Raw genomic sequence first — 24,764 nt, 5'->3', positions numbered from 1 at the left:
AGGAGCACAGTAAGAACAGATTTAAATATACCAGGCTTAGATTCTATAGGCACAGTTATCACTGTAAGGCTAGATTCCACAGGTCTAACTGCCACAGTAAAATAAGATTCTGTTATCCACGCTTACCATAGTAATGCCTCTTTAAAACAATAAGGGTAGCAAGAATCCAGTATGCCCAGTTAGCAAACTAAGGCCATATTTGGGCATGGACCATTAGCAGAGTAAGGTGAAATGTCTTGATGTCCAATGAGCAAAGTAACGGCCCAGGACCGACTGCAGGGGAGAGGTATCCGCATTACTGGCTCCCTAGTCTGGTGTTCAGATGGCAGGGAGGTAGGTTTGCATGGGAGGGGTAGAGGAGCAGGGATGGTGTCAGGACCTTTCAACCTTTTCAATTGACAAGGCACAGGGGCCTCCCAGTAACTGACCCATGTTACCAGTCAATAGTCTTGTAACACAGCCATATATTCCTTTCTCTATTTTCATTCTGGGCCTTAAATTTGCGCTTTTCGGCTCTCCTATTACAAACTGCATTTCCTGCAGCCCTTCCGGCCTTCACTTTGTGCGATAATAGTCAACGAGGCAAGCGTAATTAAGGTAAGCATTTATTGCTGAAATTACCCAGCGGCAACCTCCACAGTCTTATCCCAACCGCCTTCCTCCACAACTGACCCACCTTCCAAGTTCCACGTTCCAGAACTTGGACCGTGAAATAACACCTAAGAAACTACACAATTTTCCCTCCACAAACAAATATAAAAATGTAATAGAATCCCTATAATAACTAACACTTTTTTTGATTAACTGTAAAGGAACGTATAAGAAATCTATAGTACAAATGGTAGCGATCATACACATAAATGAATATCCGGCGATGGCATGGTTAATAACTAGCAAAGGAATACCTAATAGTGCACAATAGTCAACATTATCTAACATAATCCTTCAACCACGCAGTCACTTTCCTCACCCACCCAGACTTACCACCACCCATCTCCCTCTTCCTTCACACTCCAAAACTTTCTTCATTTCCAAGTGTTCTGTCATAATACTTTTTATACTTCTCTTGCCCCCACAACAATCACTTCCCAACATGTTGCTCAACCTCCCCTTCCCATGACTCTCTGTCTTCCTTCTTACCCTTGAGAACTGAATTCACCCTACTAGGGCTAAATCCAGAATTAGCTTTTCTCCCTCTCATCAATTGAAAAGGCGACACTCCGGTAACACTGCTTGGTGCCTCCCTGGTGTCCCATAACACCCTCCTGAGGGTCTCTCTCACATTCATCCCATTAATCACTGGTTGTTCTACAGCACCAATGATGGATCTATTAAACCGCTCTGCCAACCCATTGGATTGGGGATAATACAAAGATGTAAACTTCTGCTACTTTTCCCCTACTTTTGTCAAAATCGCTCACTTCAGCACAATAAACTGTGACCCATTAGTTCTTACTACATCAGACGGGTATCCCTTCCATCTACAAACCTGAACATAAATCTTATAATCTTACTACTAGATATGATTCACCAAATTCCTTTATGGCCATTTCGAGAGAGAAATAATACACCATGACTATCTTGAATCTGATCTCCTTATCAAGGGGACTATATGGTCCCAGAATGCCTATTCCAACATGCATCCACGTACTTTCTGGAGCCACGATAGGCACCAATTTCTGTTTGTGCACTCTCAAAGACTTGTCAGAATTCTGGCACGGCCAGCATTCCCCCACCTTCCTCTCCACCATCACATCTATCCCGGGCCACCAATATTTCTCTCTCAACTTCCTTTTCATACCCTTTATCCCTGGATGCCCTTCATGGGCCTGCTCCACCAACCTTTCCCTAACACACTCTGGAGCCACTAACACCTGTCCTCTCCACAGCAATTCATACTCCACCAACAGTTCCTCTTTCACATCCCAAAATGCTTTGTAACCCTCCTTTAAATCCTCCTTTACTGGCCACCCCACTCTCGTCCACCTAATCATTTCTCTTAAAACATTATCTAACATTAAGGTCCTGATTCACACAGCGTTTTCCAACAGGTTTTTGCCATTATAAAATACTTCTGTGAATTAGGCCCTAAGCATTTTTCCATTCTTCCTTCCCAATAACCATATATTGATCAATGAATTATTGCTCCAAAAATGCAACCATCTCCGCATCTTCCTCATTTATGTCACACCCGCCCCCTCCAAGGGTAGTCGTGACAAATAATCCACAATTTAATTCTGCACTCCCGGAACATGTTCCACCGAGAAATCATACTCCTGGACTCACATACACAGCCTAGCAATCCTAGGCATTGCTCTCATCATCCCTTTCACCATCAACACTTCCACCAATGGTTTATGATTCATACGCACCATAAATTGTCACTCCAAATATATTTTCCAAAATATTCATTAACCCACACACACACCAGTAACGCTCTCTCTATGACTGAGTACTTACTTTCAATACCCTGGATGCATAGCATATTATTCTCTCATTTCCTCCCTTCCCTTGAGACAGTACTGCCTCTAATACCTCAACAGCCTCAACTATAAGGATAGATTCATCTTCTATCCTAAATTCTCCCAAGTTATTTGCATTATATGTTCCATCTTTTATCACTTTCACTGCTTCTTGGCACTCCTCATCCCAAACAAATTCAACTCCTTTCTTCAACAGTCTCCTGATTGGTTGGCTCAACTGAGCAAAGTTCTTTACATATTTATTATAAAATTCTTCCATTCCTTATGACGCACAAACGTCATCTCTATGCTTTGGAATGGGCACATCTCTAATGGCCTTCATTGTGTCCACTCAACACATGCCCAAGGAACTCAACCTCTTTTGCTCTGAATTTGCACATACTCGCCTCTAGTCAAACCCTTTTCTCTCAACCTACTCAACACCTCATGCAATCACTTATCATGCACCACTACATCTTTGTCATACACCAAAATGTCATCTTGGTACACTAGCATCCCCGGACCTCTTTTAAGGATCCGACTCATCACCCTTTGAAAAAACTCCAGCCATCAACACCAATCCAAATGGCATCCTGCGGTAGCAAAAAAGTCCAAATGGCATTATGAATGACATCAGTGCACGGATGTCTTCGGTTAATGGTATCTGGCGATATGCCGCCCACTGGTCCAATGAAGTGAACAAAGTGGCATCTCTCACACAATTTAGCATTTCCGCAATCATTGGCATCAGAAATGTGCCCACTTCGATGTTCTTTTTCACATCTCTCAGGTCCACACACACCCTAACTTTACAATTTCCTAGCAACTGTGATGGTGCTAACCCACTTAGCCAACTTGATGTGTTCAATAATTCTTCTTTCACAAGTCTTCCCAAATCTTTCTTTACATCCCCCTCAATCGAGAGAGGCATTTGTCTCAGTTTTTGACTTTTAGACTCTATTCCTTCTTTCAGTATTATCTTATGATCATATCCCTTTAGACATCCAATCTTATAAGTGAACACTTCCGTTAACCACTCCTCCTACGTACTGTTTCCCTTTACAAACCTCACTGGTTCTTTCATTCTCGGATCCAATCGAATACCAAGAGCAGTCTGATCATGCCACCCCAAAACCTCCACTCCGTTTTTCGCTACGTACATGCTCACTATCATCATTCTGCTCTTGTACTTTACCACGGATTGAAACAATGTAGGAAAGCCCCTAGACGCTCAGAGCAGAAAAAAATACAACTCACTATGGAAAAAGACCCAATACACCTCTTGTAAGGATAGCAGAGTTTATTTCCATACAAATGGAAAAAGCACCAACAAACAATTCTGCTGCGGCAGAACGTTCTGGCAAACTCTGCATGAGCAACACATTAAGAAGGTCCACAGCGTCATCAGTGACTTTGATATATGCAGTAAAAACCCACGTTGCTGGTTGGTCAGACCCTACACATAGGTCACCTGCTCCATAGGGGATGCCAGGCCATTGGTCCTAGCCCCGTCCGTCCATCTTCTTTCATGTGGGCGATGTTGCAGTCGTCATTGGTCAGCAGATGGCCAAGCAACAATTTTATTATAAACTAAAAAACACATCTATATCCATGTAACATTGCACCTGGTACGAACAGACAGGGGACCAGGGGGAAAAGCGAGGTCATACTAACTTACACACTCCACTCGCTCCCAGACAGGCCGGCACTTCTCCAAGGTCTTCCACCCTCGTTTTTTGGCTATAATTTCATCCCTCCCTGCACCTCGCGACACAAATCTCGTGACCTTGAAGTGTAGACAGGAAGGCCCTGCTTTCTGATCTTTTTGATCGATCAGGGGTCGAACAGGTTTATGGTCAGTGGTCGGGGGTTATCTGGTAGATTGGAATTCAGGGGTCCGAAAGCCAGGGTATTTGGGTACTATAATTTAGGATTGGGACTGGTAGGGATTGGAGGTCCATGCCCTCCTTCGCATGGAATGACCCTGTTCACAGACACTCAGCGCTCCTCCCATCACCTTGCAGGGCACATTCTTCCAAGGTTGGCAATATTGTAGGACAATGAAGGCTTTATGATCAATGTAGCTCTGGCCTTTCTCATCAGTGTCTGGGATGCAACCTATTCCTTTGCTCATGTTCGCGGCCTAGACCTGGGGTGCTGACTGCTGCGCTACGTTTCAGCTTTGTGCCACAGTATGGTGGCTAATATTTAAGATGGCTGCTATTCCCGCATCTGCACTACACCTAGAAAAAATGCAATAATATGATTGTGTAGAAACCTGTAAGGGCACCCCACTTCCCCTGTGCTCTTACACTACAGATGACAGCCTTTGCCTTATTCTAAAGCAGCTGGGGTGCAAGAGGATCATGTCCCCTTCCCAACAATATTCCTACCATTTTGATCGTCGATCTCTCAAACCCTCCTGGGTTTCTGATATTGGACTTTTGTAGTTTCGCTTTCCATCCATATTCCTGTAATTTCCTCCTTCTACCTTCCGTTATTATCGAATACGGAGAACAGCTATCCACAATCACCTTTATAGAAAACCCATCGACCCTTATTCGGTAACTAGGACATTTCATTTTTGAGTAATCCTTTGCAACTCTTTGGACAACACAATCCTTTCTTTCCTCATCAGAACTATCTTACTATCTTACTCCTCCTGTACACATGACACTTTCTTCGACGCCTAGCGGCAAAATGACCCTTCATTGCACAATTTGAGCACTTCTGGTTGATTGCGTGGCACATTTTTGAATTTGCAAAATGTCCTAGTTTCCCACACCTATAAAATGTGCTCCTCTCATACTTTGCTACTGCCATGGTCCTCCTTTTTTCTGCCTTATACTCCCCTTCTTTCTTGTATTTGCCTTCCTTCTTCTTCACCTTGTCTGCACCACCTTTCTTATTTTTCTCAATCACCACACTCGACTCATTTACATTCCTGCTTCCGCTCCATCTGCTTTCTTTACTTTGAGTCTTAGAACACAATTGGGTATATTGCATCTTCTTTGAAATAGCTATTGCATCTTCCAACGTAGAGTTTCCACACATCCACAGCCTCTCCTCTGTGACTGAGTTATTGGTGTGAATTATTATCTGGCCTTTAATGAGTTAACCCTTTCCCATCATAGCTGTAAAATCGCAAGAGACCACCAGATTCCTCCAAGCACATACATATTCTTCAACACTTTCATTTCTTTCTTTTTTTCGTGTATAGAAATTAAACCTGTTATTCGCTATGTTCGTCTTGGGAGTATAGTAATTATCCAATTGTATAAAAGTCTTTTTGTAAAAATAGAAATCTCCATTGTCATGATCATCTGTAATAGGTGGAATATCTCTAAACTTCTTTTGTCATTCTGGACTCAGCGCATACAACAGTAATAACTTTATCTTCGCTGGACTCACGACTTCATGTTCCAGTGCACTCAAATAATTGCACCAATATTGATTCCAATCGTTTCACGGAATTGATGGCATGCAGGGATTGGGCACAAATGCTTCAGTCGTGACATGAACTAAGACTAATTTACGTCTAAGACAGCTTTTCATAGCTTACATGACCTGTAGCCATTGTAGCCATGAAAGGTGTACTTCAACCATACTCTCTCCCAGCATACCTGAGTGACTCGTTCTCTAGTCACCATGACAACGATCGACTACGCGGCCTCTACGCACGCGTGATCGTCCCGGCCCCGGCTTCCCTGAGCAGGCAGCCACAGTCCACACACACCCTCGAATCAGATGAGACGGCTGAGACAAGCCTCCAGCCTCTCCCCTTCCCAGCGGATGCCTGCTAAGACTTACAGCAGCTGAAAAAAGCATTGCAGCGGGTAAGCGTTAAAAGGGTTTCTCTTTCTTTCTCTCCCTCTTTCTGACCTTTTCAACAGGCACGTCTCTTCCTCGCATGCAGCCCTCAACCCTTCATGCCACCGGCTTGCTCCCTACTTAATACTCCTTTTGAAGCCCATACATTTGGCATCTCAACTCATGTAATTGAGCTCTAAACACCCAGACCGGCAGCCGTACTGTGTGTTTTTTGTTAGTTTCGCGTGCACTTGGTATCATTAATACACTTTCGCCTCCGAACACACAGCGCGTACCTTTGGAGTTATCATGGTCCTAGATACTAGCACTATCAGCCACCACGTCAAGTCTCATATATTTTTGTGCATAGGATTTAAACCACTATCCTAATATCCTACGAACAAACGAGTCCTGGTGCTTAGTTGTGTTTTTCTTCTCACACAGGCAACAGCCACCAGCCCAAAGTGAACAACCACATTCCACAATAACGGTGACAGAGGAGAAAATTTACCCATACGGCGCAACCTCTCTACTACTCGGCAAATTAATCCAGGTAGAGCATTTTTCTCTCGCTTTTGCCACATGTAGCTATTTAGCAATTATGTATTAGCACCACACAACCCGGGCGCCAGACCCCTGATTTATAGCTTTTTGCTCCTCTCTTTTCCATCATCTTTATACCTTATGTAGGATATCACCAAGACGAGACTGTGACTTTACCTGAGAGTTCTCACTCTTCACATAGACGCCTGGTCCTGTCGCCTGATTTCCCTCCCTGTGTGGCCCACACCCGAACCTCTGGGATCTCAAACACCGGCAGGTAAGCCGACCACCGGTGCCGAGAGTTTCTAAATATTTTTATTTGTATAGCGCCCTAAGTACTAGGGGCCACTACCTCTCTATATCCACCCTTCTGACTCGATATCCATATACTTCCCACAGGGTCCCCAACTAGGAGCCCTGATGAAGGCGGACCTATCGTAATAGAATAACCGCCGAAACGTGACGAAGACAGAGATTCAAACCATACATACATATCCCTGATCGTTTGGAGCCTACATTCCGGTTCCAACCATCAAATCTCACGTTGGCAAGGATAAAAAAGATATCTTGTATCAAAGACCCTGCAGCATTAATTGCTTGAAACTAACAATTGCAAAAAGGGACTATCATTGAACAATACCTAGAAATTGGGCCATGATACTCGTTTATTTACTGAACCAATATCACATGTATGTCCTATTTGCACTCTTCTTTATGATTTAATCATTATAATGTAAAGAAATGAATATTAATCCAATGTTTTTTGTGTTTTTTGTTTGTTTTTTATTGTGTCAAAACACTTATGCACATTGTAATCTCTTTCTACAAAAAAACGTTGCTTCCTAAATGTATTATGTGGATGTATTTGTATTTTGTTCTATTTTTTGGTTGAGATTATAACTTTGTTGACTTCCGATTATGTGTTCTGGTTTTCTTTAAATATATGTTTTTGATGTCCTCGGAGGTAGAAAGTGAATGTCTTGCACTTTTTCCTTAATTATATGAGTTACCTTTTATTTTATTTCTCAAACACTGGAAGCACCACCGTAATGTTTGTCCTTTGAAACACACAGCTACTTTATTATTTGGGTGGTTATATAAGAACAGCGGTAGATTCATACTTTAGGATTTCCACAATTTGGAAACCTCTCAGAGATATTAATTCATTATTTGAAACAAAAAGAAAAAAAGAAATAATATGAAAATAATTATTAGCAAGGGTACATTTTTCTGTTTAGATGTTCTATTTTTGGCCTAGTACCCTTTCTAACAAGGCCTCCCCCTACTATCTGTTTATCATTTAACGGCAACCGTGTTGCTTAGGGTTCTTTCCCTGATAGGACTTTAGTTAATCACTTTAACTTGAATTTGTCCATCTCTCTCTCTAATCTTTACACTCTCTCCCAGAGTTAACCATATTTCTGGTGTTGGTCCACACGGGACTACTGGACGACAGACCTATATATTCCACGCTCTCAAGAATAACCTGTGAGATATCCCCCTGCAGGGTATGGCTGAAAATGCTACATTAAGCTTTACTGACCAACAGATCCAGGACACCATAAGTGGTCCCTCATTTTTTGACCCTATAGGTGACAATCCCCCATTAGGTGCCACAAATACAGGAGACAACATTCTACGTCTTAAAAAGAAGTGTTTCCGTACTGAACTTCACGCACACTTCTTAAGGGAATATTTAAGGAATAGCATTATCCCTAGTGGACTAATAGTGAGAAACACTCCGTGCCTCTTCCTAGATGACAAAGAATACGTAACAAACTTCAGTTATGTGGCAACTAAATGTAGCCGAGATCTAATGGTATTAACCATTACTACGGCCCAACGCATTGCTACTCAAATTCAAAAAGATTTAGATCTAGAGGAAACAACCTTCATCACCAACATAGCCATTACTAATGCCAAGAACCAGTTAACTGACCTTAACAAGCAGTTCTCGGATTTTAAAACTGCTACTCTCACCAGAAAAACTAAGAAACTTCAGAAAGACATTAAGGAATTTCAACTTGAAATTGTTTACCCGTACATTTCGGATAATTACATCAACAATTTGAACACAGGTCTGGCCCAAGGCATAGGCTCACGGACACAGAAAGGTCGCCGGAATAGAGCAACCTTCTCCGGCTCCAGCAGTGGCTCATCCTCTGACGACCAACCTAGACAACCCCTACCACAGGGCCACCCACTGCCCAACCCAGCCTTCCCCCCACCATCTTTTTATCCTTTTTTAGGGGGTGGTGGTTTTGGCAACCCCCAGTGGGGTTTTCAACAATGGGGTTTCCCACCACGAGGGGGGGGAAGAAACCAACGTCAACGACGCCGACGACCGAGATACTAAACTCCAATACCGATTCTGAAACAATCCCCATATTCAACCTAGCTGATATTCCACTTTCAACGGCAGAAACATCTGTTCTTAACAAGGGTCTATCATTCGTACCGACGGGTCCCACAGACTGGTACGATTCCGAAATGGAGATTCGAACCTTCTTACGCAAAGTAAGGCTACGAACTTTCTTTCATGAACATAACTTAGGCACGGAGGAAGACGAGCAAGACTCTGGGCTACATAACCCCTCTTCCTTCACGCCTTCAGATAGCCAAATACCTACTGAAACCCTTACCTTTGAAAGATGCATCCTGAATGACTTTGCTAAATTACAAACCAAAACAACTAAGACCAAACACAACTTAAGTTTACTGGAAAAACAAGCTTTGATGTCACTACAGAAAAATAAAAACATTATCATTAAACCTTCAGATAAAGGTGGTGGCGTGGTCATTATGACCACTGACCAATACAAAGATATGGTATTGGCACTACTTAACGACACAGATAGTTACACTATCCTTCGTAAAGACCCAACACAAGAAATCTGTCAAGAGATCCTAGAAACCGTAAATTTCGCTTTACAACGCGAATGGATCACCAAAAAAGAATCTGAATTTCTAATCAAAACACGAGGAAGAACTCCTTGTTTCTATGCACTTCCAAAAATTCATAAAGATCCCATTAATCCACCAGGCCGCCCGATAGTTTCTGGCTGTGGCTCCATTCTTGAACCACTCTGCAAATTCATTGACTTCTTCCTACAACCTATTAGTATAAATACATCTACCTATCTTAGGGACACTACACATACTATTACCATTTTTGAGGGCATAGATTTTGACCCCACCAAACAACTTTTGGTAACTATGGACATCAAGTCCCTGTATACAAGTATACCACAGGAGGAAGCGATCGAATGTATACGGACATGGCTCACTGCCGAGCTCCCAACTGACCGAACTCCCACCAACTTTATCCTTGAACTTATGTCAATAGCACTACGGAAAAACTTTTTTAGCTTTGACAATTTACTGTACCTACAGACAAAAGGTACTGCCATGGGCGCAGCTTTTGCTCCCAGCCTAGCAATCCTATTCATGGCCAAATTCGAACAAGACTTTGTACTTTCCAACATTAACACATGGCAGCCCCAAATTAGCCATTGGTACCGATACATAGATGACGTGATTTTCATATGGACTGGCACCACCCTCCAACTGATGTCCTTCTGGGCCTGGCTCAATACATGTAATATTGACATTCAGTTCACTATCGAGCATAGTGCTTCTGAGATTAAGTTCCTGGATTTGTCGATTCAACAAAAAAATGGCAAACTTATATGTAATTTGTATCGCAAACCTACATCCAGGAACACCTTGTTGCACTACTCTAGCAACCACCCTACTCATGTCAAGGACAACCTCCCATATGGACAGTATCTGCGAATACGCAGAAACTGCACAACACCTGAAGACTTTAACTACCATGCAGACAATCTAACCACCCGCCTAAAAGCACGAGGTTATCCTAAAAAACAGCTTGAGCAAGCCAGGAAAAGGGCACGAAACAGGAATAGAGAAACCCTTCTCGAGTTACAACGTGATACCCAAGACACCAAGGAAGATCGTCTTACGTGCGTTGTCACTTTTGGAACCCACACATCACAAATAAAGAAGATTATCAGTAAACACTGGCACATAGCACGCCTTAACCTTCCGGAAGAACCAATTCCCCGATTTGCATATAAAAGAACAAAAAACATTAAGGAACATCTAGTACATTCCCAATTTCAACCAATTAAGAATTCCACACGAACATTAAGACCACTGCAGGGCCATCACCCATGTGGCAACTGCGTGGCCTGCCAATTTACGAAGAAAATGAGCAGTTTCCAAATTGGACAACGCAAATGGCTTCTGAGGGACCTCACAAACTGCAAAAGCCAGAATGTGATTTACTGTATCGAATGCCCCTGTGGACTACGATACATAGGTCAAACAACAAGAGCAGTTAGCATTCGGATCTCGGAACACAGATCTAGAATAAGGTGTAAGAATCTCACATCACCTCTAGTTACACACTACATGGAGGCTAACCACACACCAAACAATCTTTTTTGGTGGGTACTCGAGAAAATCAAGGGGAGCCCCGACATTCAACACAGTCTTCTTAGGAAGGAGTCTAGATGGATACATCGATTAAACACTTACCATCATGGGCTCAATGAAATCTTTCAGCCAGTAATATGACCATTGTGACATATGTCCGCTTCCACGTCCCTGCCCACCACTAATTAGCCTCTCCTCACGCGCATTAGCCCTCACCGACAAACTGCGACAAACTAAGTTTCTGTTGCTCCTTGTTGTTGCTATATATTAAACATACGCATGGAGCTATGCATTCCTCCCCCTTTTCCTCCAGGCTCAGTGTAATACTTTATATGAGGCTGACAGCCACACTTTCCTCACACCGAGGCACACTGCAAATCGATACTCTCTCCCAGCATACCTGAGTGACTCGTTCTCTAGTCACCATGACAACGATCGACTACGCGGCCTCTACGCACGCGTGATCGTCCCGGCCCCGGCTTCCCTGAGCAGGCAGCCACAGTCCACACACACCCTCGAATCAGATGAGACGGCTGAGACAAGCCTCCAGCCTCTCCCCTTCCCAGCGGATGCCTGCTAAGACTTACAGCAGCTGAAAAAAGCATTGCAGCGGGTAAGCGTTAAAAGGGTTTCTCTTTCTTTCTCTCCCTCTTTCTGACCTTTTCAACAGGCACGTCTCTTCCTCGCATGCAGCCCTCAACCCTTCATGCCACCGGCTTGCTCCCTACTTAATACTCCTTTTGAAGCCCATACATTTGGCATCTCAACTCATGTAATTGAGCTCTAAACACCCAGACCGGCAGCCGTACTGTGTGTTTTTTGTTAGTTTCGCGTGCACTTGGTATCATTAATACACTTTCGCCTCCGAACACACAGCGCGTACCTTTGGAGTTATCATGGTCCTAGATACTAGCACTATCAGCCACCACGTCAAGTCTCATATATTTTTGTGCATAGGATTTAAACCACTATCCTAATATCCTACGAACAAACGAGTCCTGGTGCTTAGTTGTGTTTTTCTTCTCACACAGGCAACAGCCACCAGCCCAAAGTGAACAACCACATTCCACAATAACGGTGACAGAGGAGAAAATTTACCCATACGGCGCAACCTCTCTACTACTCGGCAAATTAATCCAGGTAGAGCATTTTTCTCTCGCTTTTGCCACATGTAGCTATTTAGCAATTATGTATTAGCACCACACAACCCGGGCGCCAGACCCCTGATTTATAGCTTTTTGCTCCTCTCTTTTCCATCATCTTTATACCTTATGTAGGATATCACCAAGATGAGACTGTGACTTTACCTGAGAGTTCTCACTCTTCACATAGACGCCTGGTCCTGTCGCCTGATTTCCCTCCCTGTGTGGCCCACACCCGAACCTCTGGGATCTCAAACACCGGCAGGTAAGCCGACCACCGGTGCCGAGAGTTTCTAAATATTTTTATTTGTATAGCGCCCTAAGTACTAGGGGCCACTACCTCTCTATATCCACCCTTCTGACTCGATATCCATATACTTCCCACAGGGTCCCCAACTAGGAGCCCTGATGAAGGCGGACCTATCGTAATAGAATAACCGCCGAAACGTGACGAAGACAGAGATTCAAACCATACATACATATCCCTGATCGTTTGGAGCCTACATTCCGGTTCCAACCATCAAATCTCACGTTGGCAAGGATAAAAAAGATATCTTGTATCAAAGACCCTGCAGCATTAATTGCTTGAAACTAACAATTGCAAAAAGGGACTATCATTGAACAATACCTAGAAATTGGGCCATGATACTCGTTTATTTACTGAACCAATATCACATGTATGTCCTATTTGCACTCTTCTTTATGATTTAATCATTATAATGTAAAGAAATGAATATTAATCCAATGTTTTTTGTGTTTTTTGTTTGTTTTTTATTGTGTCAAAACACTTATGCACATTGTAATCTCTTTCTACAAAAAAACGTTGCTTCCTAAATGTATTATGTGGATGTATTTGTATTTTGTTCTATTTTTTGGTTGAGATTATAACTTTGTTGACTTCCGATTATGTGTTCTGGTTTTCTTTAAATATATGTTTTTGATGTCCTCGGAGGTAGAAAGTGAATGTCATCCACTTTTTCCTTAATTATATGAGTTACCTTTTATTTTATTTCTCAAACACTGGAAGCACCACCGTAATGTTTGTCCTTTGAAACACACAGCTACTTTATTATTTGGGTGGTTATATAAGAACAGCGGTAGATTCATACTTTAGGATTTCCACAATTTGGAAACCTCTCAGAGATATTAATTCATTATTTGAAACAAAAAGAAAAAAAGAAATAATATGAAAATAATTATTAGCAAGGGTACATTTTTCTGTTTAGATGTACTTCAACCATACAGCACACTTTAACTTAGAAAGTTAGTGTGCAACACTTTCTGAACAAATATTTGTAGGCTCTGCAAGATCAGCTGACATCCAGGAAATGGTGCTTTCCTGTCTTGAAAATTGGCCGTCCACAAATAACAGCTCACATCCCGTTTTAACTTCACACCATTAGGTGTTATCTTTTACTTCACACCATGAGGAGTTATCTGAGAGTAGCCTTTAAACCTCATATGAGTAAGTCTTATATCTGATAAGGATTCAAGAACAGGAAATTGACAGACACAAACAGAAGCATCTTGCACATTTGCAAACTTAAGGCCCATAGGGTACCATACAAAGTACTGGGTAACAAGTGAGAGAGATGTCTCTTGATAACAGACAGCCAACTAATATTGCCTGCAGAAGCATACCATGAGTAATGTTGCAGAACTTCACAAATGCCATTAGGTACAGTGCCAGCATTTACTAAACGGGTGCAGAGATCTCACTTTCGGGTGCAAACACCCACCTAATGTAGTTTTACAAAGGAGCGGTACCGCGAACACAGTGACATGCTAGCTCTAGCCCTCACTGTTCCAAACTGCGGATATGACGAACACACTCGTGAAGGGCCATCATGTTACTTGATACATATATAGCCCAGCACAAAGAGGCGAAGAGAGGAAGCCGAGCTGACTTGCCAGTCCATTCAAGCCAGAGGTGCTGGGAGGAGTGCAGAGCAGAGCAGCAGCAGCATAGGAGCGAGTCTGCCATTCCCAGCTAAGCAGAACTCTTCAACCCAAGAAGGAGCTGTTTCATTTGAAGCACACTCCACTCTAAACGTGAGTGATAGATTGAGGCTTGCTGGGTGCATGGAGACTGATGAGGTATAGTATGGTATAGAATAGTATGGTATAGTATAGTATAGTGTAGCATAGCTTAATTAGAGATAATGTTTACACATGCTGTTAAACAAAAACCACCACTTGTTCTATTATTTATACAGTCAAACATGTTCTTTGCCCACATGGCAATCTTGTTCATAGGTTTGATGTTATGTTATATCTTCTTTTGCTTTACCTTGTTTATTGAGAATAAAAAACCTCAGAAGATGGGTGAGGGGTTGTATTAAATGCATTACCATGATAACTCCTGTATATCAAGTGTATAATTCTGAGTAATGCGTCACAGTGGTATCTCTTTGAGTCTAAGAACTTTACAATTCCTGACTGTATACGTTTAATCGTGTTGATAAGCACATGAACCTAGGCATGCCTGTCTTTTAGGGCTGAGAGACAGCCTACGGTGGGTGAGTTTTGACATGACTGACTGATGACCAAAGGTCAGTTTTCTCAGCCTCACACGAGGTGGAGATAAGAGGCCTAATTATAGGCAATCAAGACAGGCGGGTGTACAGTTAATGGCATTTTGTTCACTGAGTATTTCTTCTTTTCACATATAAATCTTCCCCAGTTATAATTTTATCCTACCACAATATTGTTCCAAACTCCCACAGATTCTGCATAATCTTCCAAATGGCCGCTGTGTTTGTATTGCAATTCTAATACAATCCGAAATAGCCGGCATGTTACGTGCTAATGGAGTAGTCCTTTCCTCTAACTTCTCAACGTTCTTGTCGCACTGATTGAAACCAGTATTTTCTAAAGTTGTCCGCCACCTCCCCTGCTCATAGAGAGGTCCTTTTGACCTATTGCGCAGTTTTATCTTGGGCTGTTTACACTCCGTCCCCGGCCTCGCCTCATACAACACAGTGTACCTTCGGCGAGATTGCAGGGTCTTTTATTTCTGCCTTGCCATGCCAATAACTCACTGGTGCACTGCCTTGCTCTGTTCACCCTCAAACAGTTCAGCTCTGACGTCTTCAACTCTGAGGCCCTGTTAGTCACTTGTCGCCAAAATGTGAGATAATGGATAACGAGGCAAGCTTAATCAAAGTAAATCTTTATTGTATAAAAGACCCTGCAGCAATCTCCACAGCCTTCTCCCAGCCTTCTTCCTTCAAAACTGAACCACCTTCCAAGTTCCTAGTTCAAGAACTTGGAACTAGGGAATAACACTTAAGACACTACACACTTCTCACAGAATATACAGAAGTGTTATCACCTCATTGCCTTCTAACACTGGTTCCTCCACATTAGCCACTTGCTGACAGTGGACATTTAGTGTTTAGGATCCCTGCTGGCTGGCTGTTTAGTGATGATCGGCAGCTATTGTAATGTATGCACCTCAGGGGTGCCACATATTGTTTTCACTCTAAGCAGGTGGCCCTCAACCATCATGTTGAAATGAGCCCCCGACACATTTTCAGCCGGGTCTGTAGATGAGCACTACAGTGCAGTGTCCCTGCACTGTCACTGCCTCTGCGATTTCATCAGCCCAATGCTTTCTACTGACGAGACTGGGGAAGGGGCAGATAAGGGGAAGCTCACACAAGCATGGGAGCCAGAAAGCAGTTGCAGGAGATATACATGATATCAAAGCCATTACCCTCCCTCACTGCCCTCCCAGCAGGGACATCATTTCACCAAAATTCCAGAGGTAGAGGCAGTGACATCAAATGACCCTTGACCTCTGATAACATCACAGGAAGTGATGTCATTTGACCACAACCCAAAGTGACATCATGGGAAGTGAAGGAACGCGACCTTTCACCCCTTGACAAAACAGGAAGTGGAATCACATAGCATTGTTTCTAAGTACATTATGAAAAATATGGTTACGATATCACTGTAAAGTGATATACATTTATACAAGAATGGATCTCCATATGTATCATTAATATTAATAATCCCAAATTACTATGAATGAAAGCCGATGTCCAAGGCCAAATTATAATGTTAATGGACATTTGTACCGTGCAATGTGTTATTATATAGCACGTACGCTTAAGCGCTTCATATAGAATAAATATACATACAATATCACCCAACCTGTGTTGTTAGTCATTTATCAACCTCAGCAGGATGAAAGGCTGAGTTCACTTTGCCAGGAGTCCAACCTGCAACCTGCAGATCACACACACATTCCGGCAGCGAGTGCTCAACCCACTGAGCTATCTTAACGGCTATAGCTATCAGAAAACCAGCCACTGCAGAAACAAAGAGCCACATGCTGCTGGCCACAGCTAGGAGCCTCAATTTAATTACACATTTTTTCTTTAAACAACTTTTTTAAATAATGATTTTGTTTTAGGGGTAGCCAGGGAGACCACAGGCAGTGCTGGCCTCAGTGGCAGCAGCGCCCCAGGCAGAACAAGAACAATTTGACGCCCCCTCCCGCCCCTGGTCATTTGGGGGAGAGGGTGCCCACACGTTTCTTATTGTGGTGGGAGAAGTCTAATTTTAAAATTAAATGCACTTGTGGGAGCTGGCGAATTTAACAGCAATAGGGTGCTGTGGCACCCTATTAAGATGATTATCTCCCCACTCCCGCACCCGAGCAGGGTGTTAATTATCTATGTAGGGTGCCAGGACCCTATTGTTGTTAAATGGGCCCGCTCTCGCGAGCGCATTTAATTTTATAATGACACTTCTCCAACCACGCCGACTCAGGATAGCCCTTGAAAGGCTCCCCCGAGCTGGCGCCCTAGGGGGCTAAAGGTGCGGGGGGGGGGGCTGTAGCACCCAGGTAAGGTCGCCCGGCCTGCGCTGCCCTAAGGCGCGCTCTCAGCACAGGGGTAGAAGGGAGACCTTGGGGGGTCACAGGTGCGACCCCTGCCTCCCAGACGTTCTGCCTTTCAGAGTGACAGGTAAAGAGTAGGATAAACACTGCCCGTAATAAAAACAACACTTCAAATAGAGCACATTCATACGTCACTGAAAGCTACGAGACGCCAGATCGGATGAATGCACAAAGGCAGGTTACCGGGTGAAATCACGCGAGGAAAAAAGGGGAAAATACGAAGCAATGTGGTCGTACAAAAAATGCACACCTGTCAGCATGTCACAATGGGAGGCTTCTTTCGCACAGGTGTTAGCATTTACAAACTGCAAACTGTTCTTTTGTGTTTAAATATGAAAATCCCTTTAGCTGTATTTAAAAAGCATTTTTCGTATCACCGTGTAGCCGTGCCCATACTGTAGTTTATTGGCCTGGCTGCGGGTGCAGCCTTCGCAAGACTGTGTTTAACCCTTTAGTGTGAAGGAGCAGGCAGCAAGCCTCTACTCGCAATTCACCGGATATTCAGCGAGTACACGCGCATAGTAAAGTCTATACTTCATCTTATAAGGTAACAATGGGTTATTAGAAGAATGATGTCCGCGCACGCGCTATGCTGTTAGCATCTCAAGCAATGTTCTACCTCATGAAATCCCTCATAATTAGAAATTATTTTCCTGTCGCAAGTCGTTTTCCGGTCCGTGAAAAGACCATTAGGGCGCTTTTACGGGACCCGCGCGAGACATTTCTCCCATTGACGCGGGCAGGACTGCGTGCTTCTTTCCCACAAAGAAAAATGACAGGTTCCATCAGTGCCCAATTGGGATAAAGCGACAGGAAGAGCGAGGTCAGTGGCGCGTGCACAGCCACCCAGCCACCCACCCACCCAAAGACCATTCTTTCTGGGAGAGTCGTCCCCGCTTCTACTGTCATTGGTCGGTCTGCAGCCGAGGACGGCGCTCTGAGATTGCGTCCTGCGGTAAATACGTACCGGTGCCTGCTTGGGGAATTATATCTGATACGAGAGCCTGCCCTTGAGGGCACAACAGCCAATAAAAGCCATCACTCTAGATTCTAGCCTATTAGAGGAGCATAAGAGCATAAGCATCCGCCGCCTCCTGCTGCTGTAACCGAGTTCCAAGGCCCGAGAGGCAAGCATTGGCAAAGCCAAAAGGAGTAGATTCTTTTCCAATGCCAAGTATTGCCCCACTGTAGGCAAGGATTGACATCGTATGCCAGGCATCTCCAACATATGCAGTCTCCTTGACTCGCATACTCTCCGACAGCCCATCACAGCACCCATCCACTAGCCTAATCTCCAGGGGACGCCAGCAGAGACCTGACCACCCTCTTATCAATTTTTAATACCTCGGACTTCGGTCTTTAAGGGCGTTCACCTATAGCGCTTTGAGGCTAGACCAATGGCATTAGGCGCTATACATATGCCATACAACATAACATAGCCCAGGTACTCATCTCATGCCTGAGTACCATCACTTGTCAAGTATTGATGTGTAGGATATTGCAATCATATTATGTGTACTCACAGATTGTTCTATGTATCCCCTTTCGATGCCGGATATCCCTTTCATGTGGCTGGTACTCACAGCATAGGGAAGGCCTTAATATCAAAAACACGGGTGCCAAAAGACAGATGAATACGTCATTCATGACGTCTTTCCCACCCCTGCCTTGGTATCTCAGAATCGAGAGGAATGTCATTTGGGTCATCAGCCCTTTCCCCGCCACAATACCGCAGGCATGAGAGACACTATTCACTAAGGCAACCCTACCGACCGTATCCTGCAACCAGCAAAGAAGAGATAAACCTGCAAACTCGAACTAAACATGGTGTCATTGAAGATGACGAGAACAAGTGACATCACTGCCAAACTGACACACGTAGATAGACGAAACACGAAGCAAATATACCTTCACCATGAAGAAAGGCAGACATTAGGTCAGATGTGCATTTAGACATGAAGAATGTTACCTGCATCCAATAGACGGTAGTAACATAATATAATCAATGTATACGCTGAAACGACACACATGAATGGCTTGCTCTAGATTGCTTAGCGTAGAAATGCAATGGTAGATGCTGGCCATTTTTAATACAATGCACGGCAAAGCCTTGCTAGAGTGAATAAGAAGCAACAAAGCTGCAGGAGGAATCAACTCGCTGAAATTAGCCGAAAATACAGATCCATGAGGGCCCCCTCCAAGGTTACCGTGAAAAGGGAGTTATGGACAGCCATATATAGTCAGAAGACATCTCCATACATATTATTAAATCGGTGAAGGTTTCACGGTAAACTCCATATCACCTGTCGAAAGTTACCTCTAAACAAACTAGTGCAGCCTCGCAAGTGAAAGCAAAAAAGTCTTCCTCAATAATCTAATCCCAAGGTAAAGTAAGCAGATATAAATAATTTCATCACCGTGGCGAGCGAAAGTCTTGGCTCACGTTGTGGTTGGTGTAGCTTAGAATCCAATCAGAAAGATTCAAAAGAGGGAGAGGACGACGTGAGTTAATCCACTTAAAATCTGTTTGTAGCATGGAAGAGCGCTACTTCTTGGGGTAGTCTCTAAATCCATGGCAATGGTAAACCATTATGCGACGTAGGGTTTAAAAACTTGCATCCACTCACCAGCATTAGAAGCGAGTCGCCGCCGCACAGCACATCACGTACTGGGCAAACTACCGGAAATCTTACGTCGGCATCAGCTGACCGCAAAAGATTGGGTCCTTTACTTGTGATGGTGGCGGACAGGACAAACGCAAAGGTAAACAATAAAAATTCCATGGTATACATTTTAAAACAAAGGCGTTTAACCGTAAAGTTTACCCAGCGCCATTTTTCAGTAAACAAAAACACAAACAAAATCCATGTAATAAAATTAAAATGATAAAATCAGTATGCCACCAGGGATCCAGCAATTCATCATAAATGAAGTGGTATAGAGGCTGTCCTCTGTCCTTTATGCTGTTCCACCAGCGCAGGGCTTGCACAGGATCAGAAGTGCTCTTCTCACCATCAGGCACCACAATAGTTCACACATCGCTTTTTCTTTTTGGGCAATGATTGATCGTGTGTCAGGTGCACAGACCTATGTACTATCTGGACTTATCCTTTGCATACAGTCACTGCAGTAGCATTTACATATTATCCAAGAGAAACATATCTCCCTTACCCTACCATGATTCGGTACTGCTGCAGATTGAGACATATACATTTTATTGAACTCTATCTTACAATAGGCAGAATACCTATGCCAGTTTTGGCCTTCTCTTACTACAAAATGCATGTTATGTTCTCACTGATTTGGCTTGCTCCTCCTACAAAGTACATATGAGGTCATCAGTTATTTGGCCTCCTCCATTTATTAAATGCACATGAAGTACTCAATTCTTTGCCCTTCTGCTGTACCTACTAAATGTGTGTGCTGTTCTTAGCACTTTGGTCCTCTTCTCTACCTACAAAATGCATATGGAATCCTTAGAACTTTGGTCTTCTACTCTGCCTACTACATGCACAGGGGTTCTCAGTGTTTTGGCCTTCTTGCCCTAATAGAGAAGGCACATGGGCTTTGGCCTTCTTAATCACCTACAGAAGGAAGGTGTGCCGAATACGGTTTTAGCCTTCTTCTCTGCCTACCTAATGTACATTGGGTTCTGTGAAGAATCCTATGGATCCCTCACTGAACTCTTGCCTAAAGTCTCCTCCCAGGTACCCAGGGAAAGGCAGACACTTCCTGATCCGGATCTTGTGGTGGTGCTCTGCAGGAGAATCACCTGGGAGGAGACAAGGCTCAGGGTTTTGAGGAGAACCCGTGGGAGAATATACGGTATGTGTCCTTTAAAGACAAGATTGCCAAAGCAGGTAATGGGTTATTGCCATTACGATGTATCTGAACTACATATAAAATCTGTGGCTCTGGGCACAAATACCATGAAACCTGAAAAAATCTTCATAAAAGAAAGATCTTTCAAGCTATCTCAGGATAAAAACCTTCCTTACTCCCAAAGGTGTTATGTGAAAGGATCTAACAATGTGGCCTTAAGTCAATTGTCTTCCTCTGTAACCACCAATTCTAACGGTTCATCTTTTAATGATTCTAGGGGAAATAAATCTACCCTTACAATTAAGAAATTGCTTAAAAGAACTAACTTTATTGTTGGGGTCTACGAGTCCCATATTCCCATGTGTATTGGGACGAGAAAGAGGACTGAAGAGGTATTCTGTAGCAGTAGTCAGGCAATTAAGCCTAACAGCCTACACGTGAATGAACCAGAGAGGCATAAAAAGACTCTTCAACTGGAGGCAAATAGGAGGAGCTATAACTGTGAATGGAGTGGGTGCTGTAGTAGCAGCGGCAGAAAGAAGAAGACACAGTGTTGGCAATCCAGGCAGAAGTGGGAGAACCAAAGGAATGCCAGAACATTGATACAGCAGATTTCACCTACTTGTTCTGTGAGGGTCCTGTTCCCCCAAACTCTGAGTTGCAGAGGCTGCGCAGTGGAAGGCATGCGGGATGGCAGCCTTTCCAAATGTGAGCTGATTGTGGAGATTGCCATGCCAGAAGTGTGTCGGAGACCGATGCGAGGAGCCGCAGGTAAGCCACAGGTCTCTGGAGCAAGAGGGGCTCCTTTGTCGAGTGGCTGGACATGAGACACCTTCAGCGAGGACGGATGTCGGTCCATGTGAAGCAAGAAGCAATAGAAGTTTTGCCCGAAGTCGTGGAAGTTGTGCAATGCGCCGAACAAGGATCACAGAAGACGGTGAGTCGAACCTGGCATTCGGATTCCTTGTGCAAGCACTGATGGCAACAGTATCCACTCCTATCTTTACTCGCATATAAACAGAAGCGAGCTGATGCGGTTTGTTGAACTTTTGATAATGGTAAATGTAACACTCACGTGTGAAAGAACATTGTCCCAAACATTCGCGTACCAGTGAAAAATTGAATCCATTGTCTAAACACTTAAAACCTCAAAATCTAAAGCAGCCTTTCTAAAAGCTAGAAAACAATACAAGCAAGACTGTGAGCCCAATAGAGGTCATCCTTGCCTAAGGTACAAGTGTGCAAGCATTACCTGGAGCCAAGAGAGTGGCACTGAGGCTTCTGGGCAATTATATTGGCTAACAGTTGGCAGAGAGACAAAGGCAAAGTTGGGAAAGGGAACCTTGCTGCTCATGAATATCATTTGAAGTTGACAGAGTCTATATTGCCAAAGACCTTAAGCAACATAAAGAAGCATGGCATACTGGCAAACTAAAGTTGTTGTTGTAGCAGACAGACAAGAGAGGCAAAGAGGCTGCCACTTTTGAAGAGAGATATTCAAAGGAAGAGTGCATCACCTGTTGGAAGGTGTTTAAGTGCCTTAACCTAAATCTTGTCAGAACTAAATCCTGTTTTGAATTACAAAGTACCGAAGCTGTGGTGGTATTGCAACGTGACAGAAATTACGTTGTTGAAGTAGAAGCAGCAGCAATATGTAGTTATCCTGACAAATAAACCATTGTGAATCCTAATCTTGTGACTAACGACATACTAGCTGTTAACCAAGAACTGTATTTCACTAACAGTTATAGAAGTTGCATTTACTTTTGAACTGTGGCAAGTCTTCTTGGATTACTGGAAGTGTTGACAAAGCATCGTGGCTGGGAATGCCATTGGTGCTGTTCTGAGGGAGTCTAAAGTTAATTTATCACCAAGAACCTTTACCTTAACATTGAAACATCAAGAACTGATCTAAGACTATCTTCCCTACAGGGATGTCCTTTTTCTTTCCTTTTGCTGAACATTGGAGTTGAATTCACTTTGAATCCTGGGTAAGGGAACTCACCCGGGTTATTGAGAGGATATCAAGAAACTGTGAATGTTCTTGATGTTATTTGAGTTGCCATATATTTTTCTTTGTGTTTGATGTTCAGTGTGAGGGTCAGATATCCTGAATTAGAGCGTTTCCCTTTAGTTTTGTGTGGCAGGGAAATACTTAGCAGCGTAGGGATAGTGAGGCATTTAATATCATTTATAATTGAATAAAATAGCATGTTTTGACCAATCATCAAACAGTTGTCCGACTCGCATTGCTGACCCCTCACAGTTCCCGGTGCTTTGGCTTTCTCCTCTGACTACTAAATGCACATGGGGTTCGGAGTGTTTTGTTCTTTTCCCCTGAATACACAAGGCACGTGGGCCCCTCTGTACTTTGGGTTTCTCTTTTGTGCTTGTGAATGGGGTTCTCAGTACTTTGACCGTATGCTCTGCCTCCTAAATGCACCAGGGGGTCTCACTGTTTGGCCTTATCCTTAGAATTCAAAATCTAGGTGTGGTTCTCAGGACTTTGGCCTTCTGCATTTGTGTCTTACCCCACTTTAGCTTTATAGCCCACCTACTAAATACCTGTGGGGATCTCAGTGCTTTGGAATTTTTCATAGAGCTTCCAAATGCAAGCAACATTTTCAGTGCTTTCACCTGTTCATCTGGCCAGAGAACCCATAATGGATTCTTATTGCGCTGGCCTTTGGCTCCGCCCACTAAGTGCACGTGGGGTTCTCAGTGCATTGGCATGTTTCTTGCCTAATACATGTATTTGGAGTTCTCAGTGCTTTGGCCTTCTGCTCTGCTTACATATTGCACATTGGGGTCTCACTGCCTCAGCATTCTCTTCTGCCTGGAAAGTGCATGTGGGGTCCTCAGTGCTTTGTTTTTCTCCCTCCCTACTAAATACATGTGCAGCTCTTAGTGCTTTGGCCTTCTGCTCTGCTTACATATTGCACATTGGGGTCTCACTGCCTCAGCATTCTCTTCTGCCTGGAAAGTGCATGTGGGGTCCTCAGTGCTTTGTTTTTCTCCCTCCCTACTAAATACATGTGCAGCTCTTAGCGCTTTGGCCTTCTGCTCTGCTTACATATTGCACATTGGGGTCTCACTGCCTCAGCATTCTCTTCTGCCTGGAAAGTGCATGTGGGGTCCTCAGTGCTTTGTTTTTCTCCCTCCCTACTAAATATACGTGCAGCTCTTAGTGCTTTGGCCTTCTGCTCTCCGTACTATATACACGTTTTGTCATCACTGCCTTGCATTCTCCTTCAAAAAAAGTGCAGGTGAGGTTATCAATACCTTGGCCTCCTCCTCCTGCTTCAAACTTCATGTGAGTTTCTCAGTTATTTGGCCTTCTCCTCTGCCTACTAAATGAACATGGAGTCCTCAGTTCTTTGGCATTCCCTGCTGTCTACTAACTGCTCCTAGTGTTCTCTATGTTTTTGCTTTGTTCTCTTAAGCCGGTCAAGTGGCACAGCGAGTAGAGCGCTCGCTTTGATATCCGTGCAGAGCTTGCCATTCATCCTTCCGAGGTCAATAAATGAGCACCACACACTGTGGGTAATAATAAGCAGCGCTCAGATACCTGAGGGTTCGTAGCACTATATGCATACGAAATTATTATTATTATTA

The 24,764-nt window shown here is 43.5% G+C and overlaps 1 protein-coding gene and 1 long non-coding RNA gene across 2 annotated transcripts in view; one reads left to right on the top strand and one right to left on the bottom strand.

The window, feature by feature from the left end:
* Window positions 1-24,764, bottom strand: part of LOC138510706 (BOS complex subunit NCLN-like) — a 426,819-nt gene that overhangs the window by 290,200 nt on the left and 111,855 nt on the right. The gene's annotated exons all lie outside the window — the stretch shown is intronic.
* LOC138511288 (uncharacterized) lies at window positions 6,576-8,278 on the top strand. Its single transcript, XR_011280601.1, has 3 exons — window positions 6,576-6,825; window positions 6,963-7,092; window positions 7,215-8,278. It is a non-coding gene; the product is annotated as an uncharacterized lncRNA (long non-coding RNA).

This window comes from Ambystoma mexicanum, chromosome 6p (genome assembly GCF_040938575.1).
Source record: "Ambystoma mexicanum isolate Mex_15411 chromosome 6p, UKY_AmexF1_1, whole genome shotgun sequence".
In the NCBI taxonomy this organism is placed as follows: Eukaryota; Metazoa; Chordata; class Amphibia; order Caudata; family Ambystomatidae; genus Ambystoma; species Ambystoma mexicanum.
The sequence above is the reverse complement of the archived record's forward strand: the minus strand, read 5'-3'. Positions and strand labels throughout refer to the sequence as shown.